At 45.5% G+C, this 6907-nt stretch overlaps 1 pseudogene; it reads right to left on the bottom strand.

Moving 5' to 3' along the window:
• Positions 1 to 3949: 3949 nt before the first annotated feature.
• LOC147674121 (cyclin-dependent kinase 2-associated protein 2 pseudogene) lies at positions 3950 to 4701 on the bottom strand (annotated as a pseudogene).
• Between the last annotated feature and the right edge of the window lie 2206 nt (positions 4702 to 6907).

The raw sequence follows: 6907 nt of genomic DNA, 5'->3' as shown, positions 1-6907 counted from the left end.
AAAACAAAGATTACAGGGACGTTATAGTTAGGATCAGAGTTTCAGAGTTCAGTCATACAAATCAGTGGGTATGGGTGAGTGAGTGGCTGTTTGAGTGGGTGTTTTGTTAAGTGAGTTGGTGGGTCAGTGTTTTGTTAAGTGAGTTGGTGGGTGAGTTTGCATGTCTGTGTGAAGGGCTGTATGGGTGAGTAAGCAGATGTGGGAGTCCTTGTTTGGATGTGTGAATGTGTTTATCAATCATAAACTCTTGGGAAATATTCACACTCACTGGATGATATCATCAGTGATGCCATTTGAGATGTCACTAACCATGTCATGAGCAATGTAATATGTTAGGTCATAAGCAGTACTTTGTTGGGGCGACGTTAAAGTTAGCTCAGGTTGAATTTTACTGGTTTTGTATGAGTGAAATCTAAGCCTAACTATAACGTCCCTGTAACCTTTGGTGTTTTTTCAGGTAATTTCTAAGGTTTTTGAAATTCTATTTGCTAACTGTACGATCTTTGTACCTTTGTTTTTTCCCACAAATTTCTAAGGTTTTTTAATGTTATTTGCTAAGTATATCATCCCTGTAACCTTAGTTTTTTTTGTGAATTCCTAAATTGTTTAATGTTATTTCCCAACTATAACATCCCTTTGTTTTTGAAGAAAATTTCTACATTTAATTTTTTTTATTTCCTAACTGTAACCTGTGACCTTTGAGAGTGAGTGTGTGAGTGAGTGCATGCATGTCTCAGTGGGTATGTGAGTGTCTCAATGGGTGTGTGATTGTCTCAGTGGGTCTGAGAATTCTAACATAAGTGTCTTACTGGTGTATGAGTATCTGAGTGGGTCTGTGAGTGGGTGTGTGAGTATCTAAGTAGGTGGGTGAGTGGGTGCATAAGTCTCTGTGTGAGTACATAAGTGGGTCTGTGAGTGGGTGTGAGATTGTCTGAGTGGGTTTTTTGAGTGCCTCAATGAGTGTGTGAGTCAGGCTGACAATCAGTGCATGAGTGTTAGTGGGGGTCTGTGAGTGGGTGTGTGAGTCTCTGAGGGGATCTGTGAGTGGGTGTGTGAGTCTCTGAGTGGGTCTATGAGTCAGTAAATGAGTCTCTGAGTAGGTCTGTGAGTGTGTGTGAGAGAGTATGAGTAGTTCAGTAAGGGGGTGTATGAGTGTCTGAGTGGGTCTATGTGTGGGTGTATGATGAGTGGGTGTATGAGTATCTAAATGGGTCTGTGAGTGACTCTGAGAGTGTCTGCGTGGTTCTGTGAGTTGTAGCAGGAGTGTCTGAGTGAGTCTATAGTGCGTGTGAGAGTGTCTGGGTAGGTCTGTGAGTGAATGTCTGAATGGGTCTGCGAATGGGGGTGTGAGTATTTTAGTATTTGAGTGGGTATTTGAGTGGATGTGTCAGGGTCTGTGTGGGTGTGTCAATAGGTGTGTGAGTGCCTGAGTATGTGAGTGGGTGTCTAAGTGTCTGTGTGGGTATGTCAATAGCTGTGTCAGTGACGGGCCACAATGGAACTGTACCTGCCTCTTTATCCAAAAAAGAGTCCACCGTTCTGCACAAAATATCTACCCAAGTGGAGTAATTTCTACTGGATAATTACTTAGTGCTACCTCCTTGAGTAAATGTCCAGTACATATTCTACACTACAGTTGCTTAAAGGAGCACAAGGAAATGTTCCCAATCACCTTGTTTGTGTTTTGGCAATGTGATTGTTTTTCATGAGTCTTCATCTAAAACTTGTGATAACATGAATCTTCTTATAGATGGGATGATGCAAGTACAAAGAGGTACCTCTTCACCAAACAAGGACGCTTCCTCTTAACTATATGAACTAAGTGTTTTTTTGTTTAGTGGAAATGTCCTCACATTCCTCAGCATCAAGAACGCATCATCAAAAGTGGCACGAAAAGTGCTGGGGAGCCTTTTTGTAAGTTGACCATCCTCCTGGCAAAAGACAGGAAGATCATTGCATACTATGAAGGTGAATGGGGCTGGGCCAAACAGGCAGAGCTTCAGGTGATTTTGCACATCTCTAAACTCATAGACATTTAAAGGCAGAACCATGGACACTGCTTTCATCAGATAAGGAAAAGAAATAACCCACTTGTCACAATCACTACACATTGCACTCCAATAGCTCAACGATGCATTCACTACCACAAAGCATTTCATATCAGCTTTCAATGTGGAAATGCTGGGAAAATACACTTTCTTTGCCACTGTCAAGCCTAGTAGGTCAGAATAATTTGTCCTTTACAGAAAAGGAGCTCCAATTGGGGCACCTGCTATGTTTATATATGTGAGTGTTTCACGTTGAGGTTTAATTTCTGTAAAAATTAAGCAGGTCCTCATGCCAGCTCCCTCTGTGACAGTTCTTCTATCTAGCTTGGCCACAGTCTGCTACCCTCTGCTGCCTGTCTACCTGCTGCCCTCTGTCTGTGCCACCTCTGCTCATTTCTTGGCCTATTTTGCCTTTTCATCTTGCTTTTCTGCCCTCCGTTTTGCCTTTTTCTGCCTGTTTTTCTCTCCTCTGTTTTGTCTTTTCTGCCTTCTGTTTTGCTTTGTCTGATGATTTATCTGCCTCCTAGTTTGCCTTTTCTGCTCATTTTTCTGCCCTCCATTTTGCATTCACTGCTGATTGTTCAGCCCCCTGTTTTGCCCTCTCCTGCTCTGTTGTGCCTTTTCTGCTCGTTTTACTGCCCTGTGTTTTCCTTTTTCTGCCCTCTGGTTTGTCTTTGCTGCTAGTTTTTGCTGCCCTCTGTTTCGTCTGTTCTGATAATTTTTCTGCCCTCTGTTTTTCCCTCTTCTGCTCTGTTTTGCCTTTTCTGCTTGTTTTTCTGCCATGTGCCTTTCTACAATGGGGGAGGGGGTCCGTGCAGTCCACCTCCCAGGGCCGATTTCGTCCCAGGGGATCCCATCCCTCAGGGCCCAGCCAAAATTCAGTGAGGGAGGGAAGCCGTGTTGTCCCCTCCTTGGGATTATTTTGGCCTGAGGACCCCATCCCCCAGGACCCAACCATATCTACCTGGGTGCCATGGCCCCATCCAGGGCACACAGTGGTTTGATGGGGACCGTGGTGGAGGACTTAATGCCCCTGCAGTCCCAGATGACTCTCTGCCTCCTGCGGGAGCTGGCATTGCTCCTCCATGCAGGAAGCTGCCAAATATGCAGCTCCCTATATTGAGGAGAAATCTTTCATATATTTCCCTGTTCCCATGAAACATTTGATGTGTATTGCTTTGTCGTGTTTGAGCCTCAGTGTGGGTGAGTGGCACTCTATATTATCTGGGAGAGCAATGCAATACAGGGGGCTATGTGGATGTTGGTGGTCCCTTGGGATAAAAAGAGCCCTAGGAGGGGGACCTGTGCACTCCCCTCCTTTGTTCTTTTAAATACCCTCATGCCCCCAGGACATGGACTACCTGGGGGCTAAAGTCAAATCAAGGGCTGGGGACTGTGCTTGCTTTTTACATTTTTGGCTGATAAGTCGCAAATCTGTCGTAATTTTAGCTGCAAACATTTTTTTTAAAAAGCTTTTTCCTCTGGCAGTATCCGTGGGTGACCCCAAAACCAGAGCTAGGGTATCAGAGTATTCCTACCCTCCCTCGCTTTTCATTCCTGGTTAAATTGTTGGCAGCCAATCAGAACTCCACACGTGATCGGGAAGATTCATGGAGGGGTCACTTCCCTATATTTACAAATTTGGTTTACCTTCAATACCTCTAAAATTACTGAATGGATTTATACCAAATAACAAAAAGTACTCTTTTGGGACCAAGAGCTAGCTTCCTGGAAATTTGGAGTAATTCCATTCAGGGGTTTGGGCTAATGTTCAAATTCCCTATGGGAATTAACATGGGAATGCACTTTTCCCGGTCCCAATGGACAATTCACTGCACAACTTTCCATGCACAACTAGATGGAGTGCAGCACTCTAAACTTTTATTGTAGTTTATCAAAAGAACAAATTTTGAGGGATCAAATGCATCTTCTGTGGATATTGCATCTGCCTGGCCCTAGGAAACCTGCACAGGGCTGACGGATTCAGGGTCTGGGTGAGCTGTTATACAAGATTGGGTGGAGAAGAACAGGTTTGTCACAATAAAATTCCAATTGGGAAGGGAAGGGCTAAAGAAGGGTTTCTGGTGAAGGCTCTGTAAGTAAAACAAAGAAGCTGCCAATTCCAGGGTGTCTGATTGTGGGAAAATTCATCAGGGGGAGTACTAGGAATCCCAAAAAGTACATCCAAAATGCAGGATATTACGTGCGGGCATTGCGCTCTGTCTCAGCCAGATACTCACGTACCAGCGCCCGGGCGTGGATGATGCCTCTCTTTAGCCTCTCCATGGCACTCTTGCTGCCGGTGTATGTTGGCCTGATTTCTTTGCCCATCTCCTCTATCACAGACAGCAGGTCAGAATATGTGCTCTGGGAGGCCTGAGACACAGGTGGCTTCATCGTCTATATGTATCCCATGGATGGTGGTCCGAAGTCATTGAAGAGTGGTCGAAAGGGAGCAGAGGTTCCACCTAGTGACCCAGACGGTGAAGGCACACTCACACTGGAAACTTGTGGGACAGGCGTTCCAGGACCAGAGTTGTTGCTGCTCCCCGTCGTGGCTGTCGTGCTGCTGGCTGTGGTCGGTGCTGGGGCGATGGGCTTGTAGGACATCCCCAGAGTCCCAATTAACGTGGGGCGCAAGTCCCCCCTTCCTGTGAAGGTCGCCGCCAGCGCCAGCCTGGCTTCTGTGATAGACTGTCCTATTAAATAAATATGCCCCCCAAAGGAGAGCCAATTCTGAATTGCGTTAGAAACTGGTTTATTATTCTGTTGTTCTCAGTCGGTATCTTGAATTGCTTCCTTCTGACAGGTGACAGGGTTGAGCTTTGTTATGATTGGAGGATTAGCAGAAGAACCAACCAATTCTTTGTTGAAGTGATATAAAACTGGAGTTTCTGGTTGCAGGCTGACTTGAGTCCCTCGGCACCTTCTTCTACGGTGGCCACCTGTCCGTTACAGACACGGACCCCCCGTGCACTCGGCCCGACTTCGGCCGGGCATCACTCACCTAAAAAGGGGCGACAAATCGGCAGACTCAGTACTTCGCACTCTTTTGGGACTATTTCATGAAGATCCATCAACTGGCACCAAAAACATAAAGTCAGAAAACCCTTTTCTCATGGAAACTAGGCCCTACCTATAACTAGCTGCTGGCGATCGCCAGAAGGTAGTTATACTTAGGATTGTTTTCTATAGGAAATCTGCAACATTCTATTGGGAATAACTTTGACGCCGGTTGAGGAATCTGCCTGTAATTTTCCTTAAATTTGCCTCGCTGCACCCCGCTCCTTCCCTGAAAATTTGGGGGGGATTCGTCAAGCGGGGGCCGAGATAAAAGGGGGATCCCAAAACGTGTTTTCCCCATGTTAAATTCCATAGGGCGGTTGGACTCACTTTTAGCCCGAAAGGCTGAATGAATTTCCACCGAACTTGGCAAAATTGTAGGGACTGGTAGCCCGATGTGCCTTTGCTATGTCTCAAGATATGTGCTCCAGTGTATTTTGAGTAATTTAGGTTCAAAAAATATATATATCTATAAGCGCGCCCCGGTACGCGCACCGGGACCCGCTCCAGCGCGCTACGCGAGTTCGCGAGCGGAAAGCTGATTGGCTCTCGGGTGTCTGTCAACATTCCAAACAGTCCGGAGTGGCCGCCATCTTGTGTCTCGGTAGGATCGAGACACAAGAGGTTTCAAACACAAAAGGGGAAATGACCAAAAGGGGGCAGGGTAGACCCCCCCTGACCCCCTAGGTTTGATGTGGGGGCCATAAAAAAATTATTCGATTTGCGCGCGGGGAGCGCCCGGTACGCGCACCGGGGAGCGTACTGGGGAGCGTACCATGGGGAAAAAAGAATGACAGATTTTAAATTTTTTTTTGCATTTTTTGATAAATTGGAGGTAGTTCTAAAAAGAACTGTTTTTTTTATTCTTTTTGTTGTTTTATATTTTTTTTATTGTTTTTTGGAACATTTTGTACTTTTTTTGGCTTTTATGAACAATTTTATATTTTTTTTGTTATTTTTATGGGGACAAACAAAAAACAGGGAATTGTAAACGGCTCAACTGGAGCAAAAAAAATCTGGAAAAAATTAAGGTTTTTTTTGGCACTTGTGGTTGTCACCAGCACGGTTGATGAGTTTAATACTTTGCTCACCATAGCAAATTGTCCTTCCACAAAATTTGCAAACTATTTTGAAATCTCCAAACTGGGTATGGCTGTTTGGGACCATCTCCCTTGTCTCTGGACCCGATGGAGTGGGTTGCTTTCTTTGGGAGGTACTGGGAGAAGATTTGGGAGGGATTCTGGTCAGTTCTCTGACCTCTGCCGCAGCATAGTTGTTTGGGTGCCGGCGTTGCATGTGGCGAATCATGGTGTTGTTGCCAAAAGAATACTTTTTGGCAGGGTTTCCCCTTGAAAGTACAGTGCCACAGATCATACAAGTAACCTTTGGCGCATTAACTTTTTTGAGGCCCCTTGGGATTTTAAAAAACTCCCAGACAATGTGCTCCTTTGGCTTATAGGTGGTAGTAACTTCAGGCAGGTACCGCCTCTCCTCCTCCTCCTCCTCTTCTTCTTCTCCACCACTGTGGTGTTGTGGTGGTCCTTGTGGTGGTGGTGGTGGTTGAGATACTCCTGCTGCTGCTGCTACTGTAGCCATTTCTCAGTACAAATGGGTACAAATAGGTCTGCAAACAGGTCTTCCTCACTCAAAGTACAAAGTGAGAATGAGGAAAAAAGGTAGGGGCTTTCATCATTTGGAAAACAAAACTGTCTTGAACCAATGAAAAGTGTTATTTTCAGGTCACATGACCCGACGCGCTTACGCTACGGGCCCCGGAGCGCGCCCTGGGGCGCTTA

This window comes from Lissotriton vulgaris, chromosome 12 (assembly GCF_964263255.1).
Source record: "Lissotriton vulgaris chromosome 12, aLisVul1.2, whole genome shotgun sequence".
NCBI lineage: Eukaryota > Metazoa > Chordata > Amphibia > Caudata > Salamandridae > Lissotriton > Lissotriton vulgaris.
This window is presented reverse-complemented; position numbering and strand designations above follow the sequence as displayed.